This window comes from Bufo gargarizans, chromosome 2 (assembly GCF_014858855.1).
Source record: "Bufo gargarizans isolate SCDJY-AF-19 chromosome 2, ASM1485885v1, whole genome shotgun sequence".
In the NCBI taxonomy this organism is placed as follows: domain Eukaryota; kingdom Metazoa; phylum Chordata; class Amphibia; order Anura; family Bufonidae; genus Bufo; species Bufo gargarizans.
In genome coordinates, this window is record NC_058081.1 from 572,937,830 (window position 1) to 572,953,902 (window position 16,073).

A 16,073-nucleotide genomic window follows, 5' to 3' on the forward strand; every position below is an offset into this window, starting at 1 on the left:
TGACAATGGACTGTTCCAGTGTTGGGTGACGTGAAGCATGATCCTCTGCTATGACATGAAGACTGATTCTCTGCTGACATGAAGCCAGATTCTCTGAAGCCAGATTCTCTGTTATGGGACCTCTCTCCTCTGCCTTGGTGCCGGGGCCTAAATATATGACAATGGACTGTTACAGTGGTGGGTGACGAGAAGCCAGATTCTCTGCTATGGGACCTCTCTCCAATTGATATTAGTTAATTATTTATTTTATTTTTATTTGTATTCATTTCCCTATCCACATTTGTTTGCAGGGGATTTACCTACATTTTTCTGCCTTTTGCAGCCCTCTAGCCCTTTCCTCGGCTGTTTTACAGCCTTTTTAGTGCCGAAAAGTTCGGGTCCCCATTGACTTCAATGGGGTTCGGGTTCGGGACGAAGTTCGGGTCGGGTTCGGATCCCGAGCCCGAACATTTCCGGGAAGTTTGGCCGAACTTCTTGAACCCGAACATCCAGGTGTTCGCTCAACTCTAGTCAAGAATTACTCCTGACCGTTATGCGTTAACCAGTTATTAAATCCAAGGGTTCACATACTTTTTCCACCTGCAATATGAATGTTTACATGGTGTGTTCAATGAAAACATGGTAACATTAAATTTTTTGTGTGTTATTAGTTTAACACGTTAACGACCCAGGAAAATAAAAACTGTGCTAAATAAACAATTTTTTTGTCACCTTATATCACAAAAAGTACAACAGCAAGCGATCAAAAAGTCATTTGCCCACCAAAATAGTACCAATCTAACCGTCACCTCATCCCGCAAAAAATTAGCCCCTACTTGAGACAATTGCCCAAAAAATAAAAAAAACTATGGCTCAGAATATGGAGACACTAAAACATATTTTTTTTGTTTTAAAAAAACTGTTATTGTGTAAAACTTACATAAATAAAAAAAAAGTATACATATTAGGTATCGCTGCGTCCGTTTCGACCGGCTCTATAAAAATATCACATGACCTAACCCCTCAGGTGAACACCGTCAAACATAAAAAATAAGAAATAAAAACTTTTTGGGAGTTTCTACTCATGGGGTGCATCAGGGGGGCTCGAAATGGGACATGGTGCAAAAAAAAAACTGTCTAGCAAAATCTGCCTTCCAAAAACCGTATGGCATTTAATTCTTGTGGAACACCTAAAGGGTTAACGACGTTTGTAAAATCAGTTTTGAATACCATGAGGGGTGTAGTTTCTTAGATGGGGTCACTTTTATGGAGTTTATTCTCTAGGAGTGCATCGGGGGGCTTTAAATGGGACATGGTGTAAAAAAAAAAATCAGTCTAGCAAAATCTGCCTTCCAAAAACCGTATGGCATTCCTTTCCTTCTGCGCCCTGCCGTGTTCCCATACAGCAATTTACGACCACATAATAGCGCAATCAAAAAGAATGTAATGAATATCACAAAATCACTGATGTTTGTCGAATATTCGACTAAATATTTGTGATTTATTGTGAATTTGAATATTGCCCGTGCCGCTCATTACTACTCTCCATTCATTTATATGGGACTGATTTAGACAGTGCCCCATCCCTTTGGGTAGTTGATAAAAAAAAGTTTTGTGGATTAACCCCTTTAAAAATCATGTTGTTATACCATAAATGTCTAAACTGAGAATATTCCTTTAACCACCTCCAGACCGCCTAAAGCAGGACCGCGGTCCGGAGGCGGCTGTCTCAGGCAGAGTGACGCATTTATGCGTCATCTCGCGAGACGCAAGACTTCCTGTGAACGCGCTCACACAGGCGCGTGCGTTCACAGGATCAGAAGGTAAGAGACAGGATCTACAGCCTGCCAGCGGCGATCGTTCGCTGGCAGGCTGTAGACGCGATTTTTTTAACCCCTAACTGGTATATTAGACACTGTTTTGATAACAGCGTCTAATATACCTGCTACCTGGTCCTCTGGTGGTCCCTTTTGCTTGGATCGACAACCAGAGGACACAGGCAGCTCAGTAATAAGTAGCACCAATCACCACACTACACTAAACCCCCCCTGTCACTTATTAACCCCTTATTAACCCCTGATCACCCCATATAGACTCCCTGATCACCCCCTGTCATTGATCACCCCCCTGTAAGGCTCCATTCAGACGTCCATATGTGTTTTAAGGATCCACGGATCCATGGATCGGATGCGCAAAACACATACGGACGTCTGAATGGAGCCTTACAGGGGGGTGATCAATGACAGGGGGGTGATCACCCCATATAGACTCCCTGATCACCCCCCTGTCATTGATCACCCCCCTGTCATTGATCACCCCCCTGTAAGGCTCCATTCAGACGTCCGTATGTGTTTTACGGATCCACGGATCCCAGGATCGGATCCGCAAAACAGGGGGGTGATCACCCCATATACACTCCATGATCACCCCCCTGTCATTGATCACCCCCCTGTAAGGCTCCATTCAGACGTCCGTATGTGTTTTGCGGATCCGTGGATCCGCAAAACGCAGACACTGCAGATCCGCAAAACACATATGCACGTCTGAATGGAGCCTTACAGGGGGTTGATCAATGACAGGGGGGTGATCACCCCATATAGACTCCCTGATCACCCCCCTGTCATTGATCACCCCACCTGTAAGGCTCCATTCAGACGTCCGTATGTGTTTTGCGGATCCGCAGTGTCTGTGTTTTGCGGATCCACGGATCCGCAAAACACATACGGACGTCTGAATGGAGCCTTACAGGGGGGTGATCAATGACAGGGGGGTGATCATGGAGTGTATATGGGTGATCTTACAAAGTCTCATATACCACTAACTTGTGTCAAAAAATAAAATCTCACATGAACTCACCATACCCCTCACGGAATTCAAATGCATAACATTTTTTAGACATTTATATTCCAGGCTTCTTCTCACGCTTTAGGGCCCCTAAAATGCCAGGGCAGTATAAATACGCCACATGTCACCCCATTTCGGAAAGAAGACACCCCAATGTATTCGCTGAGGGGCATATTGAGTCCATGAAAGATTGAACTTTTTGTCCCAAGTTAGCGGAAAGGGAGACTTTGTGAGAAAAAACAAACCAAAAAAAATTTCCGCTAACTTGTGCCCCAAAAAAAAAATCTTCTATGAACTCGCCATGCCCCACAATAAATACCTTGGGGTATCTTCTTTCCAAAATGGGGTCACATGTGGGGTATTTATACTGCCCTGGTATTTTAGGGGTCCCTAAAGCGTGAGAAGAAGTCTAGGATCCAAATGTCTAAAAATGCCCTCCTAAAAGGAATTTGGGCCCCTTTGCGCATCTAGGCTGCAAAAAAGTGTCACACATGTGGTATCGCTGTACTCAGGAGAAGTTGGGCAATGTGTTTTGGGACACCCCAAGTATTCCGTGAGGGGCATGGCGAGTTCCTAGAATTTTTTGCTAGTGGAAAATGATGATTTTTTTTCTTACAAAGTCTCATATTCCACTAACTTGTGACAAAAAATAAAAAATTCTAGGAACTCGCCATGCCCCTCACGGAATACCTTGGGGTGTCTTCTTTCCAAAATGGGGTCACTTGTGGGGTAGTTATACTGCCCTGGCATTTTAGGGGCCCTAATGCGTGAGAAGTAGTTTGAAATCAAAATGTGTAAAAAATGCACTGTGAAATCCTAAAGGTGCTCTTTGGAGTGTGGGCCCCTTTGCCCACCTAGGCTGCAAAAAAGTGTCACATATGTGGTATTGCCGTACTCAGGAGAAGTTGGGCAATGTGTTTTGGGGTGTCATTTTACATATACCCATGCTGGGTGAGAGAAATATCTCAGTCAATTGCCAACTTTGTATAAAAAAGGGTAGTATAACTACCCCACAAGTGACCCCATTTTGGAAAGAAGACACCCCAAGGTATTTCGTGATGGGCATAGTGAGTTCATGGAAGTTTTTATTTTTTGTCACAAGTTAGTGGAATATGAGACTTTGTAAGGAAAAAAAAAATAATCATCATTTTCCGCTAACTTGTGACAAAAAATAAAAACTTCCATGAACTCACTATGCCCATCAGCGAATACCTTAGGGTGTCTACTTTCCGAAATGGGGTCATTTGTGGAGGGTTTTCTACTGTCTGGGCATTGTAGAACCTCAGGAAACATGACAGGTGCTCGGAAAGTCAGAGCTGCTTCAAAAAGCGGAAATTCAAACCATAGTTTGTAAACGCTATAACTTTTACCCAAACCATTTTTTTTTACCCAAACATTTTTTTTTTTTTATCAAAGACATGTAGAACAATAAATTTAGAGAAAAATTTATATATAGATATATAAATTTTACAGCTGAAAGTGAAACATTTCATTTTTTTGCAAAAAAATCGTTACATTTCGATTAATAACAAAAAAGTAAAAATGTCAGCAGCAATGAAATACCACCAAATGAAAGCTCTATTAGTGAGAAGAAAAGGAGGTAAAATTCATTTGGGTGGTAAGTTGCATGACCGAGCAATAAACCGTGAAAGTGTAGTAGTGTAGTGCAGAATTGTAAAAAGTGGTCAGGTCATTAAGGGTGTTTAAGCTAGGGGGGCTGAGGTGGATAAAGGGAACCTGTCACCGGGATTTTGGGTATAGAGCTGAGGACATGGGTTGCTAGATGGCCACTAGCACATCCACAATTCCCAGTCCCCATAGCTCTGTGTGCTTTTATTGTGTAAAAAAACTGATTTGATACATATGCAAATTAACCTGAGATAAGTCAGAGCTTGAAAATATGACTTCTCTGGTCACACAAGTAAGATATGACTCTTTTATGTTAATTTGCATATGTATAAAATAGTTTTTTTTGCACAAAAAAACTAGGGAGAGATGGGGACTGGGTATTGTGGATGTGCTAGTGGCCATCTAGCAACTCATGTCCTCAGCTCTATACACAAAATCCAGATGACAGGTTCCCTTTAACATAAAGGGTTATTCTCATCTTATAACAGGAACTCCAGCACAGCCCCATTTACTTGGATATGGAAACGTGGCTTCAGGCACCCTTTCCACCTGTAGTTATACCCGGGCACATGCCCCACCTGCAGCTCTAGCTACGTCCCTGTAGAGGAGTGTGTATGTGAAGCAACATGTTTGCAAAAATGCTGAAATGCAATGCAATTATGAAAATTGCAGCAAAAATGCATGAGAAAAATATCTTCTATATACTGCCTTCATCAGTAATCTACTAATATTGGTAAGGTTAAGTGTGTGTGTTTTGGTTATACAGCGCCTGCCCTGCCCATAGCAGCCAATCAAATTCCTTCTTTCAGTTCTACGTTACACCAGTTTGATAAATGACCCCAATTAGGTCTACTGGGGTCACTATTTTTTCAGCAGTATAGTACCTGGGTCATTGGGGGGGCACAACGGGCACAGTATTGGGGGTGGCAGCAGGATGACACTGTGGGGACACCAGGATGAGGAGGTTGATGGAAAAACTGAGATATCTAACGTGTCTGTATTACAACCTAGAGACGAGATGCGGCTGAAAGAATTTGTCATGGCGGTCTAACAGAGGAGAAGAGTAAAGAGAAAGTCTACATGACTGGAGATGTCCCTGGATGTAAGAGGTATTATGTGGTCAAGTATTGGGGGGGCGGGGGGGGGGGGGGTGTGTGCCAGAGAAAGGACTCGCCCCGGGTGCCAAACACCCTAGGCACACCACTGAACTGGTCCAATCCACACTCTTGCTGCTGGGAAGGTGAGCGGGTATACCCTTGTTTGGGTTGAAGTTGTTGAGCAATGGTGACAGTTTCCGCTATTTGCTGATACAGGTATAAAAAAAAAATTGTGAAAAAACGGATCAAACAGGTAGGTATCCAAATATCACTTAAATAGAAGTCACTGCCTGGCTGGATACTAAAAATAAGATAATAACGTTTAATTTATCTCATTTAAAACAAGACAAGCTAATCTATGAGCCTCTCTTATTGAGATAGTGTGTATACACAGAGCCCATTATTCAAGATCCACATAGGGCTCCATAATTTCATCCCTACCTTCTCTGTAGTGGGGAGAGCTGACAATTACTCCTTTCAGACCCTAACAATGTATGTGGGATATATATGGTTGAACCCATAGACACGATAGATCCAATGTTCACTGAGTGTGTAATGATGGGTGTGTGGAGATAGAGATACATTTTCTATACATCGCTTCATATATATCAGTGACTTGAAGGTTTGGCCTGGGATACCTAGGCCACCTGTCCCTCCTTTTGTTTTAAATGAGATATTAAATAGAACGTTATTATTTTATTTTTAGTATCCAAACAGGCAGTGACTTGTATTCTTGTGATACAGGTATCAAGAAACATTTCAGATTTTCATAATATTAATTCCAAACTAGTCATTAGAAATATGATCAAAAAAGAAGTGGTGTGAAGTGACCTTCCACTCTCTAGCGCTGTATTGTAAGGCTATGTTTATACTCTTTGTAATAAAGTTTTCCTTGTAATGTAGTGAGTTACAGCTAGTACCCATCCCCCATTATGCTGATAAGAACACATCCCTGAGTGATCTCAGAGACATGCGTGATGCACACTGGAGAATGTGGCTGATGGGAATAACAGTACTTTTAGTACGGCCGCCTCTCAGCGTGCGCTGCCGTGCTGCCGCCAAAACTCCGCCCCGTCCCCATTATAGTCAATGGAGATGGAGCGGCAGTCTGGGGGCACACGTGAACTAGCGGCAGGACGGATCTGACAGGCTGTTCACCCGCCGGAACAGCCTGCCGGACTCCCCTGCCACTATTGTGAAACTAGCCTTAGTTGGGATTCCACCTGGAACTTCATCCTAGGTAGGATGTACAAGTCAGGGCCATAAATATTGGGACATCGACACAATTCTAACATTTTTGGCTCTATACAGCACCATAATGGATTTTAAATGAAACAAACAAGATGTGCTTTAACTGCAGACTGTCAGCTTTAATTTGAGAGTATTTACATCCAAATCAGGTGAACGGTGTAGGAATTACAACTGTTTGAATATGTGCCTCCCACATGTTAAGGTACCAAAAGTAATGGGACAGAATAATAATCATAAATCAAACTTTCACTTTTTAATATTTGGTTGCAAATCCTTTGCAGTCAATTACAGCCTGAAGTATGGAACGCATAGACATCACCATATGCTGGGTTTGCACTGTGAAGCGCCGTCCAAGGAGTTCTGAAGAATTTGGCTGAATGAGCAGATAATATTGCCTGAAACACTTCAGAATTCATCCTGCTGCTTTTGTCAGCAGTCACATCATCAATAAATACAAGAGAACCAGTTCTATTGGCAGCCATACATGCCCACGCCATGACACCACCACCATGCTTCACTGATGAGGTGGTATGCTTAGGATCATACTCTTCTCTTCCCATCACTCTGGTACAAGTTGATCTTGGTCGTATCTTTCCATAGGATGTTGTTCCAGAACTGTAAAGGCTTTTTTAGATGTCGTTTGGCAAACTGTAATCTGGCCTTCCTGTTTTTGAGGTTTGCCAATGGTTTACATCTTGTGGTGAACCCTCTGTATTCACTCTGGTGAAGTCTTGATTGTTGACTTTGACACACATACACCTACCTCCTGGAGAGTGTTCTTGATCTGGCCAACTGTTGTGAAGGGTGTTTTCTTCACCAGGCAAATAATTCTTCGGTCATCCACCACAGTTGTTTTCCGTGGTCTTCCGGGTCTTTTGGTGTTGCGTTTCTTCTTTTTAAGAATGTTCCAAACAGTTGTTTTGGCCACGCCTAATGTTTTTGCTATCTCTCTGATGGGTTTGTTTTGTTTTTTCAGCCCAATGATGGTTTGCTTCACTAATAGTTCACTAATAGTGACAGATCTTTGGATCTCATCTTGAGAGTTGACAGCAACAGATTCCAAATGCAAATAGCACACTTGAAATTAACTCTGGACCTTTTATCTGCTCATTGTCCCATTACTTTTGGTCCCTTAACAAGTGGAGGCACATATGCAAACTGTTGTAATTCCTACACCGTTCATCTGATTTGGATGTAAATCCCCTTAAATTAAAGCTGACAGCCTGCAGTTAAAGCACATCTTGTTCATTTCATTTTAAATCCATTGTGGTGGTGTATAGAGCCAAAAATGTTAGAATTGTGTTGATGTCCCAATATTTATGGACCTGACTGTAAGTATTGATTTGCCCTATCTCTTGTATACCATGGGGTGTCGGTCATATTTCATAACGTGGTAGACAGCCATGTGTTATAGCATGATCAACAGAGTCTCCACCCCATTTAGGCTAGTGATGTTTATTTACTTTTTATTACTCAGTATGTGATTTATTTGTGTTATTGTATATTCAATACCATTGCTGTCTAGGGCTAAGCAGTGAAAGGGGTGTACATCCTTTCTTCCCCCAGGGCACAGGGGCTGATAATAGTTGGGGTTTCCCTGATGTTAAATGTTTGTATGGGTGCAAATCAGGGTGTGTAGACTGCAATGGCCAGCTGCAATGGCCTGAGTTGTAGTGCAACAGGCACCTCCCCCCAGGGCCCTCTATTGCAACCCAGGTTTAGTAAGAATTGCCAAGTGGTGTAGTGCAGCCAAAATGTCTCTTTATGTGTGTCACGGTGCTCCCACATGGATACTGCTGGACCCCAGGCTTTGGCTCAGAAGCAATAAAAAGGGGGAATAATTGAGGGATTTAAAAGAATAACTTGAGTTCAGACCTTGAGATGAAGTTCAATTGCAACTTTACTTGAATAAACGTTTCTTCAAACAGTTTTCAGTCTTTGTCTTGGTTCCAGTAGGCTTTAGCATGAACTGGCAAGCAAACTTAACTTGCTTTATCTCTTTCTCTCTGCTGTACTGACAGGATAGCTTAGTAACTTTAATTCCTTCTTTATGCTGCACTTCACGCTTTAAACTGACTTAGTTTCAGCCAAGGGAATATTCTCCTGGCTCCTGAGGCTTCCAAGCTTCTGCCTCTATGGCCAGCAGAGCTTAGGGTGTTCTGGATGGCATGGGCACGTCAGGCAGTGACATGGTCCTGCATTCCCTTCCCCTGTCTAGGAAAAACTAGGACTCACTGGAAACCTCTGCCCCACCCTTCCGGCAGGAAGCAGGACTCGCCCACTTCTGACCAGAGGGGGGAAGGAGAATGGAATGGTAAGTTCCATTCTCTCTAAGTGTAACATAGTAACATAGTAACATAGTAACATAGTACACAAGGCCGAAAAAAGACAGTTGTCCATCCAGTTCGGCCTGTAAACCTGCAAGTTGATCCAGAGGAAGGTAAAAAAAAAAAAACCCTGTGAGGTAGAAGCCAATTTTCCCCACTTTAGGGGAATAAAACATTTCTTCCCGACTCCAATCAGGCAATCAGAATAACTCCCTGGATCAACGACCCCTCTCTAGTAGCTATAGCCTGTAATATTATTACGCTCCAGAAATACATCCAGGCCCCTCTTGAATTCCTTTATTGTACTCACCGTCACCACCTCCTCAGGCAGAGAGTTCCATAGTCTCACTGCTCTTACCGTAAAGAATCCTCTTCTATGTTTGTGTACAAACCTTCTTTCCTCCAGACGCAGAGGATGTCCCCTCGTCACAGTCCTGGGGATAAATAGATGATGGGATAGAGCTCTGTACTGACCCCTGATATATTTATACATATCAATTAGAAGTAGAAAATAGCCAGCAGCACTCCAAATCAATTCAAATGATGAAGATTTATTGGACCCAAAATAAGGCGACGTTTCAACAGCTTGTTGCTGTCTTTATCAAGCACTTGATAAAGACAGCAACAAGCTGTTGAAACGTCGCCTTATTTTGGGTCCAATAAATCTTCATCATTTGAATTGATTTGGAGTGCTGCTGGCTATTTTCTACTTCTAGTACATTGGAACTAGGTGCTGGTCCACACTGGCCGGACGTGCACCCCCTGCTCACACAGTGTGCCGCTTCCTCACTTTCTCCAAGTTACATATCAATTAGATATCCCCTCAGTCGTCTTTTCCCTAAAGTGATTAACCCTAATTTTGATAATCTTTCAGGGTACTGTAGTTGCTCTATTCCAGTTATTACTTTAGTTGCCCTCCTCTGGACTTTTTCCAGCTCTGCTATGTCTGCCTTGTTTACAGGAGCCCAGAACTGTACACAGTACTCCATGTGTGGTCTGACTAATGATTTGTAAAGTGCCAGGACTATGTTTTTATCACAGGCATCTATGCTCCTTCTGATGCAACCCATTCTCTTATTGGCCTTGGTAGCAGCTGCCTGACACTGGTTTTTGCAGCTTAGTTTGCTGTTTATTAAAATTCCTAGATCCTTTTCCATGTCAGTGTTACTGAGTGTTTTATCATTTAGTATGTATGGGTGACTTGCATTATTCCTTCCCATGTGCATAACTTTACATTTGTCAGTGTTAAACCTCATCTGCCACTTATCTGCCCAAGCCTCCAATCTATCCAGATCCCTCTGTAGTAGTATACTGTCCTCTTCAGTGTAAATTACTTTACACAGTTCAGTGTCATCTGCGAAAATTTATACTTTACTATGCAAGCCTTCTACAAGATCATTAATAAATATATTGAAGATAATAGGGCCTAATACTGACCCCTGAGGTACCCACTAGTGACAGTGACCCAATCTGAGTGTGTACCGTTAATAACCACCCTCTGTTTTCTATCCCTCAGCCAAGCCAGTTACTTACCCACATACAGACGTTTTCTCCCAGTCCGAGCATTCTCATTTTATATACTAACCTTTTATGTGGTACAGTGTCAAATGCTTTGGAGAAGTCCAGATATACGACATCCATTGATTCGCCGCTGTCAAGTCTAGAACTTACCTCCTCATAGAAACTGATTAAATTAGTTTGGCATGACCGATCCCTCACAAATCCATGCTGATATGGCGTTATTTGATTATTTTCATTTAGATGCTCTAAAATAGCATCTCTCAGAAAACCTTCAAGCAGTTTACCCACAACAGATGTTAAACTTACCGGCCTATAGTTTCCAGGCTCGGTTTTTGGACCCTTTTTGAATATTGGCACCACATTTGCCATGCGCCAATCCTGTGGGACATTCCCTGTCAGTATAGAGTCCAAAAATATCAGAAATAAGGGTCTGGCTATGACATTACTTAATTCCCTTAGGATACGGGGATGTATGCCATCCGGTCCTGGCGATTTGTCTATTTTAATCTTTTTAAGTTGCTGATGTACTTCTTCCTGGGTCAGACAGGACACTTTCAATGGGGAATTTATTTTTACATTCAGCATGTCATCTGACAGTTTATTTTCCTCAGTGAATACATTGGAGAAAAAAATATTTAACAGCTTTGCTTTCTCCTCGTCGCTCTCTGCGACTCCCCCCTCATTACTCTTTAAAGGACTGACACCTTCAGATTTATACTTTTTAACATTTATATAATTGAAGAACATTTTAGGGTTAGTTTTACTCTCTTTGGCAATTAATCTCTGTTCTATTTTTTTCCTTATAGTTTTTCAGTGCTTCCGTGCTACCCTCCTGTTTTAGTGATTTATATGCTTTCATTTTGTCATTTATTGCTTTCTTTACAGTTCTGTTTATCCACATTGGTTTCTTTTTGTTCCTTAACCTTTTATTCCCATACGGTATGTACCGCTCACAATGAGATTTTAGGATGTTTTTAAAGATATCCAATTTTGTGGCTGTATTTTTATTTTTGAGGACTTTGTCCCAGTTAGTTAGGCCTATGGCCTCTCTTAGTTGGCTAAATTTAGCTTTTTTGAAGTTTGGTATTTTTGTTCCTCCCTGTAGAAACGCTCTTTTGAATGATAATTGGAAGGTTATTACTTTATGGTCACTATTTCCCAGATGTCCCCCAACCTGCACGTCTGTTGTTCTGTCAGGCCTATTGGTTAATACTAAGTCCAGTATGGCCGTCCCTCTAGTCGGGTCCTGAACCAGTTGGGAGAGGTAATTGTCTTTGGTTATTGCCAAGAACCTGTTTCCCTTATGAAATATACAAGTTTCCGTTTCCCAGTCTATATCTGGGTAGTTGAAGTCCCCCATAATAACCACCTCATTATGATTTGCTGCCTTGTCTATCTCGTTTAGTAGTAGATTTTCTGTGGACTCTGGCATATTAGGTGGTTTATAGTAAACTCCTATTAGCAATTTATTGTTGTTTTTAGCTCCATGTATCTCTACCCACAGTGACTCCACATGTTCATTGCCCTCACTTATATCTTCATGGAGTGTGGGCTTTAGACAAGACTTTACATAAAGGCAAACGCCTCCCCCTCTCTCTGGTTTTGACGATCCTTTCTAAACAGACTGTAACCTTGTACATTAACTGCCCAGTCATAGCTATCATCCAGCCATGTCTCAGTTATTCCCACTATGTCATAGTTCTCCTCGCACATCACTAATTCCAGCTCCCCAGTTTTATTAGTCAGGCTTCTGGCATTAGTATACATACATTTAAGAGGTTTATGTATATTTTTTACCCTACACCTTTCCTTCTGAACTGTTCTAGTCCCTCCTTCCATTCCTCCCCCAGTCCCACTACCTTGCCCCCGGTCTCTATCTTCACTATATTTCCCTCCTATAGTGTAATTCTCCCCCCCCCCCGTCCCTATTTTAAACACTCCTTCAACCTTATAGCCATCTTTCTCCCCAGCACAGCTGCCCCTTCCCCATTGAAGTGCAGCCCATCCCTACGATCGAGCCTGTAGCCGATAGAGAAGTCGGCCCAGTTCTCCAGGAACCCAAACCCCTCCTTCCTACACCAGTTCTTGATCCACTTGTTAATCTCCCTAATCTCCCACTGCCTTTCTTGTGTGGCTCGTGGTACAGGCAGTATTTCGGAAAATACTACCTTTGAGGTCCTTGCCCTAAGATTTGACCTAAATCCCTGAAATCATTTTTAAGGACTCTCCACCTACCTATAACGTTGTCATTGGTTCCGATACCGACCATAACCGCTGGATCTTCTCCAGCCCCTCCCAGTAATCTGTCAACCTGATCCGCGATGTGTCGAACTCTAGCGCCAGGAAGACAGCAGACTGTTCGGCGATCACGGTCTTTGTGACAGATTGCCCTATCTGTTCCCCTAATAATGGAGTCTCCCACTACCAGCACCTGTCTGGCCTGCCCTGCTCTCCTGGTTCCCTGCTTACTGGAGCTGACATTCCCCTGACTGGCAGAGGAAGTGTCCGGCTGCAGAAGTGCTGTCCCTGGACTGACATCCCCCTCATCTGCCAAACCTGCAAACTTGTTAGGGTGTGTCAGAAAAGGGCTAGCCTCCCTGGCACTCCCTCTACCCTGCTTTCTGTTAGCCAGCTAGCTACCTCACTTTCCTCAGCCTCCTCTCTGTCACCCTCCCACTCATCTACCCCAAAGAGTGCTTGCTCGGTGAGAAGCAAACTCTTTTGCAAATTGTCAATGTCTCTCAGTGTTGCAACTTGCCCGTTTAGAAACTCGATTTGCGATTCCAAATGGGTAATTTGCTCACATCTTAAACAAAGATATACACCCTCGAACGGCTGTTCCAGGACTGCATACATCATGCAAGATGTGCACTGGACTGCGGGATTACAACAGTAAAAAAGTAAAACAGTAAATATGATTTAGAATTAGACCCTGTCTGCTGTAGTTGAAGGACTACCTAGAATTAAGCCAACAACACACAAGGAAATTATATCCAACCTTAGTTACCAACTCATTTTCTTAAACTCCTTTTTTTTTTAACTCCACTTAATAAGAAGCCCACTTAGTAGAGCAAGCCTCAGGAAGAGCAAGCTCAGGGAAAGTTCAGTGGTTCAATTTATAGCACCTGGTTGCCCAGGCCACTCCCCTTAATCAAGCAGAGAAAAAAAAATGGGTTTAAATGGCAACACCCAGCAGAGAGAAAAAAAAAGTTTTAAATAGCAGTACTAAAATGCAAAATGTAACTTTCAAGAATCTCTGCTTCAAACCACACTCAGCCACCGGCAATCACTCCCACAAAATCACACTCAGCACTAGAACTCTATTTTTTTACTCCACTTAATCTTAATAAGAAGCCCACTTAGTAGAACAAGCCTCAGGAAGAGGCTGCCACCTGCTGGTAAACCAGGCATATTACATGTATTCAACAGTTACAAAACAAGATTATCAATGCACAATATGGAGAGGACCTGGAACAAAATACATAAGATGACATTGTATTAGTCCATTAAAGACAATGTAGCAAGTGTTACAGTAATACTTCCAATTATAGTACATATCCAACTGTACACAGTGCAATTCTCTCCCAGATAGTGATGCATGGATTTAGGCCCAGCTCGTTATGACCACATTTAGAGTCCAAAATATATGTACTGCAATCATAGTGGTATTATCATGCCCATGATAGAGAATTAGCACTGCAGGGAACAATAATAAGTGATACTTGTTACGTTATGACAACTGCAGATGGATGAAAAACTACATTATCACTATTGGTGCCTGTATAGCGGTATCTGTGCCTCCTGGTACAGATGAGATGGTTTCTCAGCATGTGTGAGATAGCGCACCATAAATAATGGGTCAGGAGGGAGTGGTGACCGTGATTGCCAACCTGTGTGAGGAGATCAAAAAGCTGCCAGTGCAGGCAGATGAAACCATCTGCCTGCACTGGCAGCAGCTACGGCTCAGAGCGCTCGTGGTTTCATCTGCCTGCATACAGGTACTAATAGTGATAATGTAGCTTTTCATCCATCTGCAGTTGTCATAACGTAACAAGTATCACTTATTATTGTTCCCTGCAGTGCAAATTTTCTCTCATGGGCATGATAATACCACTACTATGATTGCAGTACATATATTTTGGACTCTAAATGTTTTGAATGCATTTGATCTCTGTACAACATGTTCAATATCTTCATCTTTGCTCCCAATCTGGAATCTTTTATGAAGTGATAATATTTTCGTCATTATATTATCTAATTTATTATATATATATATATATATATATATATATATATATATATATAGTGGATATAAAAAGTCTACACACCCCTGTTAAAATGTCAGGTTTCTGTGAGACAAATATTAATTATTTCAGAACTTTATCCACCTTTACTGTGACCTATAAACTGTACCACTCAATTGAAAAACAAACTGAAATCTTTTAGGTGGAGGGAAAAAAATTAAAATAATGTTGTTGCATAAGTGCGCACATAACTGGGGATGTAGCTGTGTTCAGAATTAAGCAATCACATTCAAAGTCATGTTAATTAGGAGTCAGCATACATCTGCCATCATTTAAAGTGCCTCTGATTAACCCCAAATAAAGTTCAGCCGCTCAAGTTGGTCTTCCCTGAAATTTTCTTAGTCGGATCCCACGGCAAAAGCCATGGTCCACAGAGAGCTTCCAAAACATCAGAGGAAACTCATTGCTAAAAGGTATCAGTCAGAAGAAGGGTGCAAAAGAATTTCCAAGTCATTAGATATACCATGGAACACACTGAAGACAGTCATCATCAAGTGGAGAAAATGTGGCTCAACAGTGACATTACCAAGAACTGGACGTCCCTCCAAAATTGATGAAAAGACAAGAAGAAAACTGGTCTGGGAGGCTACCAAGAGGCCAACAGCAACATTAAAGGAGCTGTAGGAATATCTGGCAAGTACTGGCTGTGTGGTACATGTGACAACAATCTCCGGTATTCTTCATATGTCTGGGCTTTGGGGTAGAGTGGCAAGACAAAAGCCTTTTCTTACGAAGAAAAATATCCAAGCCAGGCTACATTTTGCAAAAACACATGAAGTCTCCCAAAAGCATGTGGGAAAAGGTGTTATGGTCTGATGAAACCAAGGTTGAACTTTTTGGCCATAATTCAAAAAGATATGTTTGGCGCAAAAACAACACTGCACATCACCAAAAGAACACCATACCCATAGTGAAGCATGGTGGTGGAAGCATCATGCTTTGGGGCTGTTTTTCTTCAGCTGGAACTGGGGCCTTAGTTAAGCTAGAGGGAATTATGAACAGTTTGAAATACCAGACAATATTGGCACAAAACCTTCAGGCTTCTGCTAGAAAGCTAAACATGAAGAGGAACTTTATCTTTCAGCATGACAATGACCCAAAGCATACATCCAAATCAACAA